This window comes from Anguilla rostrata, chromosome 5 (genome assembly GCF_018555375.3).
Source record: "Anguilla rostrata isolate EN2019 chromosome 5, ASM1855537v3, whole genome shotgun sequence".
Lineage (NCBI taxonomy): Eukaryota > Metazoa > Chordata > Actinopteri > Anguilliformes > Anguillidae > Anguilla > Anguilla rostrata.
Window position 1 is genome coordinate 55314358 of NC_057937.1, and position 18603 is coordinate 55332960.

General features: G+C 44.0%; 1 pseudogene; it reads right to left on the minus strand.

Annotated features, from left to right (window-relative positions):
• Positions 1–1307: 1307 nt before the first annotated feature.
• Positions 1308–16507, minus strand: LOC135255719 (beta-2 adrenergic receptor-like; annotated as a pseudogene).
• Positions 16508–18603: the final 2096 nt, after the last annotated feature.

Sequence of the window (18603 nt, forward strand, 5' to 3'; positions counted from 1 at the left end):
TATAGATTTCCCACACTGAACACTGCAAATATGTTGACAACCTAAATGACTACCGCCTACTTCAATATCTAGGAGGAAATTAGTGTATCGACAGAAACGTGCACGTTCTTGTGGGTAAAAAGAATGCAATACAGCGAATCTTATCCTCGCGCGAATTCTCCGTTGGAGAATAACTGCTCGTTTGGCGACGCTCAGAACTCGTGCCGCATGATCTCCACGCTTCTGTCTGACGCGTTTGCTTAATGCGCTGGAAGTGAGTCGCGCTTTTAGCGCCTTTCGCCTGTCTTTTGAACAGCGCGAGGATTCGCTGATTTCCAGCGGTTGTGTCACCCTCAATTCCCCTCCTCAGCGGTAATCCCACAGCCGAAGTCACAATAAGCACCTCTCCGGGAGCGAGTGAGAAAAAGAAGCTACCATTCAAGGCCTGGGTTTTTTTTAAATTCCGAATGGGTGTATTGGTCCAAGAACACAGTACTCGGTAAATTACAAATCGCCGATTAGTTTGCTCTTATTTTCTTTGGTTAGAGGTTACTGTGGTCCTCCACTCAGTGTAGGTGAGTAACCATGTGCACAGTTTATTTTATGTTGATATGGTGGTGCTGCAGGCCTGCTTATCTTCCTGTTGAAATGCATGTCTGATTACAGGAATGGGAGGTTACCAGCCCTGTCCAATCAGATTACGCTCAGTGAGTAGCCACCACATACGAGAGGACGACAGTTGTGAATGTCTTTATTTAAAAAAAAAAAAATCTCAAGTCACCATCTCTTCAATTATGCAATACCGATAATGCAATGCACAGTGTCAAAAATATCAACCACAGCAATATTCAAATGAGGACACACACTGAAACCCGTGTTCCATGTTAGGGGTGGTGTGGGGAACAGAAACTTGCATGATGCTGTCATTTAAAGTTTGAGATGATTCGGGTGAACTAATTTTGAGGGTAGTAATCATTTTAATCTTGATTTCTTTTCCGTGATTACAAAGTAGACAAATAATTTCTTGACACAACGGTCAACCGACTGACCTTCCAAGCAAGAAATTTGGAAAAACGAAACATACAGTACTGTGTGCATGCGCTGTGGAGAAGATTACAAATAATACAATGAGCAATCCACGGAAGTAAGCATCATTCTGAAGGAGCAAAATTTATTTCTGAGCATGTCAGCCTCTGAATAGCTCATGGTTTGAAAAAAAAAAAACCAAACCACAGCTAACAGGGAAATGACCTGATGTCCACGACATCATGTGTCCTTGGTAAATGGTAAATGGACTGCATTTATATAGCGCTTTTATCCAAAGCGCTTTACAAATGATGCCTCTCATTCACCAGAGCAATTAGGGGTTAGGTGTCTTGCTCAGGGACACTTCGACATGCCCAGGGCGGGGGATCGAACCAGCAACCCCCCGACTGCCAGACAACCGCTCTTACCTCCTGAGCTATGTCCTGCTGGTATAAAATATGTAAGGCATTTTTTTCTGTGCCAAGCTCTGCCATACAGTCTGTCCTGTATATGGCCCCATTTGGCAATGCATTTGCTTCTGTATGGGATTCAGGTGCTGCGGTCAACTGCATCAGGCAAGTAGAAATAAAATCCTCTTTTTTAAAATGTAATTATCATTTCTGAGTAATGAATACAATATTTGATTTTGCGTTTTTTTAAAAATCGTAAATACAGTTCAGTCAATCGGACCTGCACAAGAAAAATCAATCGCACATTTTGTGTTCTCCGTGACGAAATATCGGTCGTGACAAAAAAACCCCTTGGAGCCGTCTCTCAAACACAAGACAGGGGTGTCGGCGTCAGGCCGTACCTGGGAGGGAAGCCATGCATAGGCCGAAAACCCCACGAGCACCCGGCAGCCCAAGGTTAGCGACATGCACAACGAAAACAACGGGCACATTACGACGCAACTGCCCCTTGACAAGACATGCTGAAGAGGATCACAGTCTGCCCTGTCCCCAAGCCGCTCGGTGAAGAGCCGCTTGGAGCTTGTGGCTTGTGGTGTCAAACAGAGCCACTGATATTAGAGAAGAACCAGATGTTACTTCCGCCCTCCCTCTTTATGAACTACGGGAGCGCTCCGGTTAATAGCGAGAGGTTCCTGTGCTTCCGAACAGCCGCTGAATGGTGCACTTAGTCAGGAGTTCTCAGAAGACGCATCAAACTGCAATGTTCCGGTATCAACGGAAGACCGCCAGAACTTCAGGTTTTTGGGAATAAGGAGCCGACCATCTGGTCTACAGCAATGTCTGCGGTGGGCGTGGCCGACTGAGATGACGGACAGCGGACCTGGCGGTCTCAGCTCTTCTCCTCCAGCGGGGGCGTCTGGTTCCTCTGAAACAGGATGGCCACGCCCTTCCTGAAGCGCCGGTCCCGCACGCTGTAGATGATCACGTTGCAGCAGCTGTTGGCCGTCAGCATCCAGAAGGCGAAGAAGGAGAACCTGCACCAGGTGTGTCCCACCACGTTGCCCAGCACGAACACGGCGATGGGCGAGAAGGAGGCCGTGAAGGCGAACGTCAGGATGCCGATCGTCTTCGCCGCCTTGATGTCCGAGAAGGAGGGCCTCTGGGAGGGCCCGCCCCGCCCGCCCCGCCCCCCCCGCCCCCGCCCCCGCCCACCTCAGAGAGCAGCTTGCGCTTGCGGGTGTAGCGGCGGATGCGGGTGAAGGACAGGATGTTGACCGCCAGCGTCCCGCCCAGCAGCGTGAAGTCGAAGACGGGGAAGAGCAGGAGCACCTTCCCGCCGGGCGGCGGCTCCGCCCCGTCCCACACTGGAACGTAGTTGCACATTCGGCTGCACTCGTTGTACTCCAGGGTGAAGCCAGGGCCGATGGTGAGCGGCGCCAGGGCCAGCAGGAAGCTGCCGGCCCAGGAGAGGAGGATGAGGAGGAGGACGCGACGCCGCGTCACCAGGGAGTCCTTGTGCAGCGGCCGCAGGACGGCCACGCTCCGCTCCACCGTCATCAGGAAGATGGTGCTGATGGAGACGAAGGTGCAGCCGGCGAACACGGGGCCAATCAGCTTGCAGGGCTGCCAGGGGCCCCCCAGCCCTCCCGCCGAGAGCAGGGGCCCCCCCTGGTACCACACCGGGGGCGCGCTGGTCACCATCAGGGAGATTTCGGTGTAGACGGAGAACGGCACCACCAGCACGCCCACCATCATGTCCGCCATCGCCAGGGACACTGCGGGAGACAATAAAACGCTTTGACTTACACCAGACAAAAGGCTCCCTTAAGCAGGGTCAAAGGTCAATTGCTTTATATTGGTCATATCTGGAAGATAGCATTAGGCTTTTGTTTCCTTTCTTTTTTGCCAAAACTAAAGTTTTTCTTTTTCTTTCTTTTTAAAATTTTTTTTTTGTTTTAAAATGGTCCGAGCACTCGGTGGTCTGTGGAAAGGTTCTTTTAATCATTGCCGTTTTCCTCTTCCCTTCCAATCTGTTATTCTAATGGGCTCCCTTTAAATCAAACTTTCCACCCCAACACCAGATAAGTGCTTGCATGATTAATTTTGATAAAAAAGCCGCTACATTCGGATTTTTTTTTAGGACCCTCATATGCTGTTAGTCTGCCTCGGAAGTGGTAAATATCTCTTGCTTAATTAATTAAGCCAGAATAATTTATTTGATAATGAAGCAACAGGACACGAGCTGTCATTTAAAAGTGATCACAACTTTACAGATTAGGAGTTTTATTCAAGCTAGCAGCACGACATTGGATTTTTGTATTAAATTAATTTTTTCTTTTAATACAAAAAATAAAAAGAAACTTGTCTACATGACCAAGCTGCAGTCCTTTCCCACACTAGTCTACTGGCCTTTAAAATTTGTATCATATGAGATATTTAAAGTTAATAACTAACCCAAGGCCATGAATTGATTGCCAGCAGAATACCAAAAAATAATCAAAAAAAGGTTAAGATCCGTTGACTGCAGAGGACAGTAAGCCATTAATATGCACGTGCACAGGTACCTAATCAAGCGCTTAAACTGTGGCATCTGCTCCGCATTGCATACGTTTAGCCCCTGTTTGACTGCTTAATTACGTTTAAAGGGCAAAGCACTGGAGGAATATGTCAGGGGCTTTTCTACTGAAACAGATGGCCTCTCTGAAATCAAGCATTGAATTCATAAATTTGAGTATGTAATCTGTATTTATTGTACATATGATATTTGACAAGAATGCAATTCTATTATATATCAAGCTGTGCAAGTACAGTACAGCATATGTAATATTTTTAAATACCTAATTTTTCCACTATTTAAAAAAAAATCCTTCATAGAGTATGCTACTGTGTTTACTTTATGCTAATACATTGTTTTCTTTCGCTATTATTTTTATCATTATTATTACGTGCAATGGAAATTATTTTTGAATTACTGCTAATAACCTCTAATGTTAGTGATTTTGGGTTGAATGTGAAGTATACCAGTCCACACAACACGTCTAATTATCTGTTATTCATCTACATTGTTTCTAATTCAAGCACAGTTGTCAAACTCAAGTCCTACAAATTAATTATTTTCAGTGCCCTGCATCAGGTTGAATTACTGACCCCCTGTGGGATACTGTGGTACTGCAAGGACCAGCTCTCACAGGTAGAGAGCTATGAGTTTTTCCTGTCTCGCAGGATTTTCTGAAGCCATTTGTGAAGCAATCAAGAATAATGGCGCATTAGTTGACAAGGCGTTCCCAGTCTTATCCGAGAACCATCAGTGTTCATTTTATTCTTGTCCATCACTGTGACACCTCCTGCAACTAAAATACTAATCACGGTCTTCAGTCAAGAGTCAGGAGCTTAAGAGCCAAGGTATGATGACACCCTTCACTCTCCCTGGCCCATCCTGGGTGAGATCTGGCACGTCTGCCTGGTTGAAAGACACGTTTCCCTTGCGGCTACGGTGTCTTCCATTTGTCCTACGTCAGTGAACCAATCACATTCCTTTGACTGCGTGCTATCGATCGCCGCGGCTAACGGCGTGGTCGTCGGCGGCTTCGAGGACGAGGCGGCGGCGGCGGCGCGTACCTTTCAGATACCCCTGAGGCGTGCGGCACTGGCGCGTCTGCATGAACACGATCAGCGTGACCACGTTGCCCACGACGATGGCGAAGGCCAGGCTGACCATGAAGACCACGGCCAGCGTGTGGCCGAGCAGGCCGCAGCAGCAGGAGACGCAGGGCGGGGCCGGGGAGGCGCCCCCCCCGCCCTGCCCGGGCAGGGCCACCGCCACCCCCCCAGTCAGATTGGCGCTCACCGTGGCCCCCGGGAAGATCCCCCACCCCCGGGCCGAGCTCATGTTTCCCAGGGGGGAGGACATGATGATGGGGACATGAGTCACTCTGTGATGGGGGTGCGCTGTGGGGTTGGGGGGGTGGGCGGGGCTCTAGGACTCTCCCCTCCAGGGGCTTGTGCTGTGATCAAAGGCTCCTTCCTGTACAGACAGGAACAGAAAGACACAGGACAGACAGGACTTAGCTGAGATCAAAATGAGTACGACAGTGAGCATTGAGGATAGAGGACAAGGCTCTGTTTGGTGCTTCCCATACATCTCCCTGGGAAAACATAATATTCTATTAGCACTAATATATAATATATTATAATTATATATAGTGTACTATATGCATGTAGCCATATAGTCCAGTGTAGTTCATGCTATAACTACATGTGTGTATGTAGGGATAAATACTATACATTGGTCTGGATAAGAACATGAACCGAATAACTAATAGTAATATAACTGTAATGTAATGAGATTTATCAGATAAGTGTATTATTATACTGTTGTTTTTTTTTGCTGTGACCCTATTATTCCAAGACTGAAGTTCCCTGTGTCCTAGTGGTCAGTGGAAGGCTGGTGCGTTGTCATGTGGTGAACTGAATTTAATTTCAGAATGATACCAGGTTGGCTTCCAGTAGTTTTAATCTAGTCAGATTTTTAAATTTTATTTTAATATTTAGCTCCCCACACAGATGTTTATCTTTTCTTCCCTCTGGAGATTTACTTTGTGAGCTCTGTCCTTCAAACCCGCTGCAACGCGATGAATTTAATCACCAGCAACGCTCATGGTGCTTTATACGTTAAATCTGTTGCAGTTGTAGAAGTGGATGTTTGCATTTAAGCACATTGAATGGGCTTTTAAAAAATAGAACAAAATGTAAAAATCATACAGTCAGATTTGATTATATAATGTATGTATACAGCTTTCTAATATTAATATTCAATATTAACATGAACATGTATCAGAGTGTAAATATTCACAGTTGCTTCTGACCGTCCATATACACAATTGGCAGCAAGAAAGTGGCATTGCATCATCTGGTATCTGGGCCCCTCTGGTCTTGGAAACCAATGAAAAAAACTATAAGAAATTACATTGATTGGTCTCTGATTCCAGTCCTCTCCTTCATAGCCAATGAAGCTGAAAGGTAAATCAAAGGTACTCGCAGTGATTGCTGCGTCAACTAATGCATTCCCAGTACTCCCACAAATTTACAAGCACACAGAAATGTCATTTTCAGATGAAAGAGAATGTGAGTTTCTCTAAAAAAAATTTAAAAAGTCAGTTTCTATATATATAAAAAATGATACACTGCTGACACAATAGCATATTTTGCACTGTACTAAATTTTTTGCGTGAGACAGTGTGAGGGATCACTGGTTTGAGCAAACACACGTCACAAATGTGTGAAAAGTCATTAATCTCCCTGCCATGCTACCCGGTAGACTAACTCCCCCCCGTGTCCACTGGCAATGGAGTTTATCATCTTTTGCCAGTGACTGCTGCCCCTGATTGCTACTACCCAAGAGTATACATTCAACTTGTACAATCATGAAAAATGATTTATTTTGAACGCATTGGCCTGGGTGCAGCAGGGGGGTGGAAACATCCTGTCAAAAACTGAGAAGGCGCGCTCAGCTGTATAATTAAACAGTATTGCCAGCAATACAGCTCTTGAAGTGTGAGGTTCCTATACCACCATAAAACCCAGTCGCCAAATGCCAATGGACAGTGGACACACCTGACAATCTGCTCGTTATTCAGAGAAGGCAGGAAATCATAGGATGTAGGAGTAATGGTTCTGGTGGCAGTTGGCTTGCTGAGCTGTTTCTTGGCCAGCTGTGTGTCTTTGCTTCATTACTTCATGCACAACAAAAGCTAACGAAAGGTCTAGACTAGAGCTGATTATACGTGTGGAATTTACATTTGGAGTCTGTTGCTGTTGTCTTTCAATGTGAGGACCAAAGAAGTGCCAGTGCCAGGAAGGCAAGCCAACACGAGGCTGAAAAACCATAATAAATCAATCAGAGACACGGTCAAAACATTGTGTGTATCAAAATGAACCGTTTGATGCATTGTTAGGAAATAAGAATGTACTGCTGAGTTCAGCAATAGCAAATGACGTACTAGATCGTGAAAGATCACTGTAGTGGATGACCAAAGAAAGCTTTCAAGAAAGACCCCTTTTCAACTGTCAAACAGATCAAGAACACTCTTCAGGATGTAGGCATAGATGTGTCTGTCTTATGGACAGATGAGTCGAGTATTAACCTGGACCAAAGTGATAGAACGGAGAAAGTGTGGAGAAAGAACTGTAACGATCTAATGGAACTCATAATCCAAAGCACTCCCCTCATCTGTGAAATGGTGGAGGTAGCTTTATGACTTGGATATGTATGGCTACCACTGGAACTGGATCACTTGTCTTTATCGATGACGTGACTGCAGATGGCAGCAGCAGGATGAATTCTGAAGGGTACAGAAACATCTTATCTGCTCAGATCCTGACAAATGCCTCAATACTCATTGGACGCTGGTGCTTCACCTTGCAGCAGGACAATGACCCAGAACATACTGCTAAGGCGACCAAGGAGTTTTTCAGGGCCAATCGGCAGAATGTTCTTGACTGGCAAGGTCAATCGCCCATCCTGAACTCAGCTGAACACGCGTTTCACTCGCTAAGGACATTGCCTATGGGTCGCAGACTTCAAGCGGTCATCGAATGAAAAGGATTTGCAATTCGCTACTAAATATGATGACTTTATTTCAGATTATGTTCATTTGCCCCAGTACTTTTGCTCCCCCAAAATGGCGGGACTATGCAAAAGAAAAGTGGTATAATTCTTACAATGATCACGTGACACGGATGTAAACGCCCTCAAATTAAAGTGGACAGTCTGCACATTTACCTCATATTCATTGTTTCATTTTAAATCCAATGTGCTGGAGTACAGAAGCCAAAGAAACAAAAAAATTTGTACCTGCCTCAGATACTTGTGTATTAAACTGTATCTGGACTGACGGGAAAGGGATTGCGCATGAGGGGGAAGATGCATTGATCTTGGGAACTGACTGAGGTAATGCCAGACACTGACATCTTCCCAATACTACTGCTTGTATCATTAGCAGCACTGACAGGGCAGGGACACCCAGCCTTTCCTCTGACAGCATATGTGCTGTTTTTAAATGAGCTGATCCCTGTGTCTCATTATTTTTTTCATTCATCTTCAGATCAGTCCATTTTTTTTAAACCTCTCTCACCATACATCTGTCCAGGGTGTTAACCATTGGCAAGTCATCATTTTCAGCAACTCTCTTTTAATCTTTTTTTTTTTCTTTCCCTGTTTTGCGGTGAAGTTCCTTCATCGACAGCTATATTTCAAAATGGCAGCAATTTGCTTGAAAGCCATGTGCACACCCCTGGTGATTTAAGGTCAAGTGGGAAATACAGACATGCATGGGCTTCAGACATAGGAACAGATGTGTGCTTCACGCTACGTTTGCTAACTCAGACGTGAGGATGCCCTGGAGACAATTCTGAATAACATTTTTTTTTTTAAATCTAACACATCTACCACATCGTCGAGAGCTTCACGGATTGGCTGGCTCCCTTGTAGCACTGAATGGTGTGCAGTAGTGTGGAAGACACTACTGCAGAAGTAGTGGGTAGTGCTCATTTTTGCTGTAGTGCTCCATGCTCTGGTGTGGGTGATACAGGGGTGCAATAAAGCCAAACTAGGATCGAACCTGACAAATAAAATAACTGACCAATTAGACACTCCCACACACATTTATTTGACACGCCAAAAAAGCCAAAACTGCCTTGAATCAGTTTTACTTTTAGCCTTGAGCATCAAATTATACAGCTGTGATTATTATGAATAGTCTCTGTCTTGAAGCAAATTATAAGCCATTGTTAAGTTTCATCTGCTTTCTCAGTTCAAAAAAGTAAACAAAAAGTACTAAAAATGCTTAGAATAAAACCTCCAATGTCAACGATCATTTTATAGATAATGCCTTTGTCAACTTTGACTGACAAAGGTTGACAAAGGCATTATCTATAAAAGGCTCTAGAAATGCATAACTTTTAAAAATGATAGTTCCCAACGTTAAACTGTTGTTGAAATTTGCATTACCCAACACTCTCGTTGCTACCCTGCAATACTGAAGAACAGACTGAGGAAAAGCAGAGAAAGGCACTAAGGGTTAACGTCAGAAAATAAACTAGCGAGGAACAAATTTAATTACCGCACCGACAGCAAGTGCACTTCTGTTTAGATAGGATCAATTATGTCTGTGGTGGGAAATGTAAATGAAGGAGATTTTTTAAAAGGTCATATACAACTGGAGAGAAAAAAAAAATCTTAATTTAATGTGAGTGTCAATAAGCTTGCAATCAAGTTTCTTCCTGAAGAATTTACCGGTGTGTGTGTGTATGTGTGTGTGTGTGGTATTCACTGCAAATTCCCTGGTTACATCACTCTGATATGCAGCTCCTGAACAAAAAGTTTTAATTTGCAACAGTAAAAACATGATAAACAAGAGCAGCAATGAACTTAAGTTGTTAAGAATTTGTAATTTCGAGTTCAATCATAAGTCCTAATGTAGTTGAATGAATGTTTCAGGATTCAGCAGTCGGGGGGGGGGGGGGGGGGGGGGGGGTTGCTTCATTGTATGCCTTATAAATATTAATTATAATAACTAATGTCCTTACTATCTTCTGTTCTTTTTCTATATTGTATAATTTGTTTTACACAGACTAATGGGTTTAGTCTGACTAATAGTATAGTCAGAAGAAATGCTACTGAGGCAGTATCCACTGTAATGTATGAATGGCTAAATCTATTGTTGTTTTTATATACTGAAACTGAGATTCATTGAAATTAGTTGTGACAAAGTCCAGCACACACAATGGATTCCTCTGAACAAAGTTTGGGAACAAATGCTGTAGCGCATCTCTGGTGTTAATCTGTGTCAACCGAATTAGAATTTAGCGAACTAAATTTACTGACAGTTTTACATTCGCTAACGCGAGCAATGCATGACGGTAATTAATTTCGATAACTTTTAACTATGTACACAACGTTACCCACAGTTTGACAGCTTGCTGTTGCTTTGAGCAGAAAAACCTCTTGCCCTCAGTAATGGCCGTTGAGAAGCCAGCGATGTGCCCCAACAGATCGATGACATCTGTGAACAGCTGCTTTTCCTGTAAGCGCCTGGATGCTCACAAACTGAAAGCCTTCGGGAAGTCAAAGGCTTCTGAGGAGTCACGTTTAAAATTGTGGCTCCCTGAGAGTTGAATAGAGCTTGCAAGTTTCCAAATGAAACTGAAACTGGATACTGGAAAACTCCACTCCTAGGAGATCCATGAAAGTTTGTGTTATTGAATTTCAGATTCCAATCCCAGCATTCAATTTTAAAAGTACATGCAAATCCAAATTATTAAACGCATAGTTGGTGTAACCAAATTCAATTTCTAAACTTAATAATAAATTTAAAATTCTAATTTAGTTGTCCGGTGACGCTTACACATGAGCATCCCCTCATTTGCACAACAGGCCATATCAGCTGCTTCTCTTATTCTGAAAATATGCTTTCCAACTTTTTATTTTATTATTTAATTTATTTAGCTATTCTGGGCTCTGTTTCACGAAGCAGGATTGCTGAGTTAGCTGTAAAACTTGTAACCCTCCAAAATATGGAACATGCACTTATTGTACGTCACTTTGGATAAAAGCGTCTGTCAAATAAATGTAATGTAATGTAATGCCTCATTCACAAAACATTCATACAATCATATTTGATCGTAAACTGCGTGTAAGAACGTTTCCACGAAAATTTCGGCATTCATCTTTTTATTAACTGTGACCGTACCTCTATAGCTCTGTCAGTCGTTCGGTCGGTTGGCTGGTCGGTTGGTCGGTTGGTCCACAAAAGTGTCCCACCCCATAGCAGCCACAGTTTTTGCCCCAGGAGGCTGAAATTTGGCATGGAGGTTGGTCATGACCGAAGGTAGAGCTGAGTAACTTTCAGGCCGATTGACCAAGAGGGGGCGTAGAGGGGGCCTATCACAAAAAGGTGCATAACTCCAGAATGGATGCACAGAATTGCGCCCGATTTTGTGGAAAGGTTGGTCATGAGCCAAAGAAGAGGTCACGTGTTTGTGTGAGGGTGTGTGCGTGGATGTATGCACACATGGATGAATTGCGGATTTGCACTTGTTTTTCTTATTCATATTTGTTTGTGGCGGTTTCTTCATGCTAATCACATGAATAGGATTTCACATAAAATTTACAAACAGTCAGCATTCATCATCTCACACATCTGGGATATGCACAAAAACAAAGGTCTGTACATGTGTCATGAATCCCCTATTGGTTTTTCATAGGAAAATTTTTAAGAACAAATTTTTAAGAATAATTTTTTAAAAACTTTTGTGAATGAGGCCCAATGAATTTTTCATAAAGTTATCTGTAGCCTTTTCAAAGTTGTTAGCAACTTTGTTAGCTTTGTAAATGAAGTTGGCTTCACGTAACATTAGCTAGATAGCATGCATGATGTATCAAATTCATTTCTCCTGACTGAAGTAAATGCAGGTGAATTACCAAGCTAGATAAGTTGCAACCATAAACAGTAACAGCTGTTCCCAATGGGGGAGAAGGCATCGTGATGGAAGAACAGAATTCGAAACAAAAGCTACCCAACATCGGGGATCTAGCTGCGTAAGGTAACCAGCTAAAAGTAACATTACTTACAGGTCCAACAGAAAACATGCCAACTCCCTGTCGTTTTTCATCCACTTGGTGAGCTTTAGCTGACGGCCACCAAAAAAAAGTAATTCCAAGTTTGACTCAAGTTTTTGAAGGAGCATTGGTGGCTTGTCTTTTTGCTTTGCTGTATCCAGGCTTCTTAGCATCTGCCATTGCAGCAGCTGACTAGCAACAAACACTTCGTTGGACTCTGATCCCAAACCACAGGCTCTGCACCCATGCCCACCCCTCCCCACACAGAAAAGAGCGCCACGCCTAGAAACGTCTCAAACAAATTGTGGAATAACCGATACAGGTAAAAGGTGCGCAAATTTGGCTAAAGTGTGTAAAGACTGAGATTGCCAGTGCATCATAGATATGCCTTAGAATATTTATTTTGTAATATTTTCAAATAAAAAATAGTATGCCTTGAACAAACCATAACCTTTTCAGTGTGCATGCTGAAAATGTTGTGCATGAGTCTCAACATTTTTGAGTCTTTATGCATAAAAAGTCCATACAAAGGTTGTTTTACTAGAAAATCTCATTTTTCAATGGCCAAGTCTAAACAGAAGACTCGGCATTTGGAGGCCTTGGAAGAAATCGCTCATCTGAGTGAATATTTCTCAGATGGAGGATAGTGAAAACAGCTTTGAATCCACAGCAAAGGGCATGTTCATTGAAGGACTTGATCCCATTTTACATCAGTGAGCATTTAAATACATTCTCGCAACATTTTTCTTATTATTCAGTACTTCTGAAAATAAGGAGTAGGCATACCGAATAATAATAATGGAAAACATTAGAGAATATTGAGAAGTGAGAATATTTAGACATGTTGGTGGGGGTGGGGTTTTTGGTGAAAACTTCAATCAATGGATTATTAGACTAGATAGCTGGTGTATTTTCTACAATCTTCCAGACCTGCTGCTGCTAGAGGCTGCAAGGAGCGTGAGCAGAAGAGGGGGTGAGAGGTAGATGGAGAGGGAGGGAGAGGGTGACAGGCAGGGGGAAAGCAAGCTACTTTTAAGCATACTTGTTCCACGAGCATAGTAGTATACAATATATAGTTTTACACCTCTAAAGACCAATCATATCATTTGGTTACCACTGGTCCTTTTGGAGTCTCCAAATGGCATTTTTGGAAACCTGCCTAGACATAGCTCATAAAAAAAACAATGCAGAGTACTCACTTTTGGTTGTAATGTCATCAAATTTGAACCAGGATTTATCCAGTGTTGTGGCTGTGTCTGCATTGTGTTTCTAACCGCACCAGGCACAACCACAACAAGCATCTGTATCTTCTCTGGAAAAATGTTTGAGCTTCTGTGACTTTGTTTCAGTAATATTTAGATTAATTCTGACTCTTTAAAAAAAAACAAACCGCCAGTTCAGAAGAGACCAGGATTATGCATGTAGTCAGAAGGGTTCGAGGGCAGTACCCATTTTGTTTTGGGTGTGTCATTTTCTCTGGCGTGTGTAAAAAGAAGGCGGTGCTGCTTAAGGGGCTTTGCCAAACAAAGGTTTAGCGGGCTGTGTGCCAGACGCTGTTCCGCCGGGGAAGAGGGAAGGAGATCGGGAATGAGCTGTGGGCTTGGGGAGTGATTCCCGACTGGGGAGGGGTTGGGGGGGGGGCAGTCATCAGGAATTACAATCACAGGCTGTGTCCTGCGGAAGGAATCATTCCCGCTGTAATGTGGCCGACACGTGAGCACAGCCACGTTCCGAAGAGGGAAAAAGAAAATCGCCCCTCTTTCATCTCTCTCTCTCTTTCACTCTCTCTCTCTCCCTCTCCCTTTCTCTCTTTCACACTCTCTCTCTCTTTCACTCTCTCTCCCTCTCCCTCTCTCTCTTTCACTCTCTCTCTCTTTCTCCTCTCTTCTCCTCTCCTCTTTCCTCTCTCTCTCTCCCTCTCTCTCTCTCTTCCATCTCTCTCTCTCTTTCACTCTCTCTCTCCCTCTCCCTCTCTCTCTTCCATCTCTCTCTCTCTTTCACTCTCTCTCCCTCTCCCTCTCTCTCTTTCACTCTCTCTCTTTCTCTCTCTTTCACTTTCTCCCTCTCTCTCTCTTTCACTCTCTCTCTCTGTCTCTCTGTCACTCTCTCCCCCTCTCTCTCTTCCATCTCTCTCTCTCTCTCCCTCTCTCTCTCTCTTTCACTCTCTCTCTCTGTCTCTCTTTCACTCTCTCCCCCTCTCTCTCTTCCATCTCTCTCTCTCTCTCCCTCTCTCTCTCTCTTTCACTCTCTCTCTCTCTCTCTCTTCCACTCTCTCTCTCTCTCTCATCTCTCATCTCTCGCTCTCTTTCTCTCTGAATTCCAAGGCTTTGTCACTTCCCTGTGTTATGCGTGAACAATGTTGAGAGGAGCTAGCCATGGGAGGCAAACTGTTATCCCTCACTGATGTAGATGCCATCACACTCTCAGGGGTTCTTTAATGATTTCACGCACTAGGTATACAGGTTTTTTTTCTTGGTTTTCTTTTTTAGGGGGTGGTGGGGTGGGGAGGTGTGATCCTCATTAAATATAGCAGGCGCGCTCATCCTAATAAGCAATGAACCGATAATGTTTCCTGGGTAACAGTATTTACTGTAAAGGCCCTGGCTATGGCACAGATCCAATTATCCACTTACAATCTGGACTTCATCTTCCTAATTAGAGTTACACTGTGTGTCAATCTAGGCTATTATAAGCCAGTAAACTTGCAAATGACCTGCCTTGGATCTCAGCTAGAGTGAAATAATAAGCACGGTTTTCCACAGTCTGGTTTGTAATGATTTTTGGGTGCTAATGTGTAATCATACAAATGGTTATGAATGAATGACCAAAGCGTGATGGAGAGGAGACACACTGTAGTGCAGATACGGTAGGACCTTAATGCTTTCTATCTCTCTCTCTTTTTTACACACACACACATACACACACACGCTCAGTGTATATAGAAAAGGCAGGAAAGAGCATGCATTCATTTGAGAGAATATTTGTATAAGCGAGTGTGGATATTTGTATAACTGTACTTGCCACACAGGTCTATAAAATCGGGTTTACAATCTTTGTTTAATAAAAAAATGTACAGAAAGAGGATGGGTGGGAGTGTATGTCCAAATGATGAGAGTATACATTTGAGAGAGGAGTGTGCATGTGTGTGCGTGCGTGTGCGTGTGTGCGTGCCTGTGTGTGTGCCTGCATGTGTGCGTGTGTGTGCGTGCGTGTGTGTGTGTGTGTGTGTCCGTTTCTTACTGTCCAGCAGCCTGTTGCTGCTTCCCATGCTCATTATCATCAGGCTGCTCCACTGGAGATATGTTCCTAAACAGCAGCTTCCAATGTGTCCTGGTTTTCAGGGCAAACCCACAGCAGCAATAACGTTCGCTGCCTCCACCTATGCATCATCCTTAAGCACTAAACATTAACATTGAGCAATTCACTGCCATATGGGAAGCTTAAAGTCTTACCATGAGCCACCCTTGATAAAGATTTGAAACAAGCACAATAAAACCCAGGAGTAGAGTATTGTAAACTCTTTCCTCCTCACTGTAATCAACTTGCGAAATGGACAATCCCTTACAATCCGTGAATCATGAGCAAAATCTCAGAATAGTGCTGTACCAAGGCTATCTTCAGAAAATGAGGTCTGTACAAAATGCACGCAGTGCAAAATGCTTCCGGCTGCACATTTCATATATCCGCAAAACTGCAGCATTCATGGATTAAATGGGGAATTTAAAATGATTTTTCAAATGCTGTTCCAAATTTTAGGATTTAGAGGGAAAAAAAACAAATGGATGGGTTAATCTTAGAAAGCCCCCCCAGCCGAAGGCATTGTTACAACTTGCTGTACTTTAATATCAGCGTATACACAGAAGCCTGATGTAGCAGCGCACATGCAGACAGAGGAGCCACTCACCTTCATGTCAGGATGGATGGATGGAATGAATGGGGAGCGCGCTCTTAATTCCGGTGGTGGGACGGGGGGGTGGGGGGTGTCCCTCCTCAGAGAAAGTTCCTGCGCGGGACGTCCAGTCGCGCTGGCAAAAGGTGTGAATCCCAGCACTGGCATCGCAGTGGATGCATCATAGATAAGATGGTCGTAAAATCAACTGAGAGAGAATCCACTTCCTTCCACATGCGCTCTTTCTTTCTCTCTGTCTCTCTCTCTCTCTCTCTCTCTCACACACACTCTCTCTCTCTTTCTCTTTCTCTGGCTTTCTCTTTCCCGCTCTCCTCCAGCACTTGATTCCGCTCGGTGGGGTCACTGCCGTTTGCAGGCTCTCTCTCTCTCCCTTCCTCTCTCCCTCGCTCTCTAGCACACTCTCTCTCTCTCTCCCTATTGCTTACTTGCTGCCTCTAGTATTCTCTCTCTCTCTCTCTCTCTCTCTCTCTCTCTCACTCGCCCTCACGCTTTGTAGTCACAGCTGCCAGCTGAAGTCTCCTCAGGCTGAAACCCACCCTCTCTCTTTTTCTCTCTCTCTGTCTCTTTCTATCCATCTCACTATCACTCTCTGTCCCTCTCATTTTCCTATTTCTCAGTTTTATTTTTACCCCCCCAACTGTTTTCCCCTCTTCCATCTCTCCCTCTCTCTCTCTGTCTCTCACTCCCCTCTCTAGGGTTGGGTACAGTGTCTAAGAGAAGCATAAATATCATTCTCTAGCTTGTCATATTAAAGTTGGATGTACGCTGCTGTGTGCATTGTTGTACAGTATGTTCCCTGAGTGTGAGGTGCTACTAGCACTAGCTGAATCTGGGTTGTTAGGACTGGGACAGGGGACATCAAAAACGGTGCAACACTGAAGGTTCACACCATGCTGCAGTAAATGTTTTGACACACTGGAGGTGCTTACATTAAATTAAATTTTACCACAGCGATTACATTTTTCCCTATCTGCATTGCTGCGTTCTCCAGTGAAGCTTAGCACAACTCTTGTTGTAAACAACAGCCTACGTGTTGTGATGACGCACAAATGCGACCAGGGACAGGGGAATCAGAGCGGCAGGCCCTGGCAGTGGACTTGAACTTTTCTGCAGACTTCTTTTTGCTCAGCCATTTCACTCGTTTTGCGAACGCCACTGATTCTCCGTGAGTTCTTAAAATTTTGGAACCAGTTCCCATTAGGAGCCAGTTCTGGATATCCAACCATATTCTCTCTCTCTCTCTTTCTCTCTCTTTCTCTCTCCCTCTCTCTCTCTCTCTCTCTCGTTGCCAAAGCTTTACAAAACACATTACAATGTACATAATGTACAGTGTACTGTCATCAATTATAACAAACAAAATAATAAAAAAACGCCAAACAAGTACATGCAAAAACAAGAACTAAATTAATAAAACAACAAATGACAATTCATTTTAATTTATTAACAATAACAATAAGGGTCATAACTGTTCCTCAGGCTGTGGCAGGTAGCTACATATATATGTATATCTTTCCTCTCCCAGGAGAATTATATTTTTTTGTGATTCGAGTAGGTTTGGGAAGTTCCCCTCTCTCTCTCTCCCTCTCTCTCTTTCCCTCACCCTCTCTCTCTCTCTCACCCTCTCCCTCTCCCTCCCTCTCTTTCTCCTTTCCCCACCCCTGTATATTTCGACCGCTGCAGGGGAGAGATGCCCCCTTGGGTACAGTCAGTGCAGCTGCACTTATCTGGCTCATGTGCCGGGTATCGCGGGGGGGGGGGGGGGGGGGGGATGGCGGGGGGGGGGGCCGGGGGGGGTACACAGAGTGCCTTACTTCCAGACAGCCTGACACAGGGCTGTCATACTCCACTATTACCCAGCTGTGAGTACAGGGTCACACGGTACGTCACACGGCACACTCTGCAACGGGGACGTCACGACCCATTCCTTTATTTGTGCTCCCTCTCTTTAGGAAAGCATAATTTGAGTTCTAAATTTGCTTTCTCATTTTTCTCCGTCACGCACGAGGGTACAGAGGACATACGCACGCACACACACACACACACACACACACGCACGCAAGTGCAAATGCATTCTCATACCCAGTAGTGAACTTATTCTCATCGCAGGGACCTGTTGCTTTCAATTTAGTATGACAGCAGATTCATGTTAAGACAGTGATTTGCTCAAATAGCCCACTGAAAGCACAGGCAAAGCTGTGCATTGGCACATGCCAACCAAGGGCTCATTTCATATAAGGATTTTTTTGAGACATTTATAAGTGCCCAAGTATATTAACATTCTTAATATTTTTGTGAAAACGATTGCCAAATTTTTTTTAAATAAATTGTGAGACAGTTACAAGGATATCCCAAGACTATCGCAGCATTATCACGCGTTTGATAAAAACTGTTTACCTAAATAAATTATCACCCGTGTGCTGTCAAGCTGGTATTAACCAGTGTGTGAGAGAAATCCCACATTTGCTTTTACAATTCCCAATTTGACAAGCACAGTAATCCTATGAAGTTCCACGTTTGTACAGCTTTCCACAGTAACTAAACCGTAATTACACCACGGAAGAGCAATTAGTAGCAGTAATTAAAAGACAAATTACTAGTTTTGTAGATCACAGTTCATTTTGGTTTCTATGATGCGCATACCATGAGAGTCCAGGCTGACA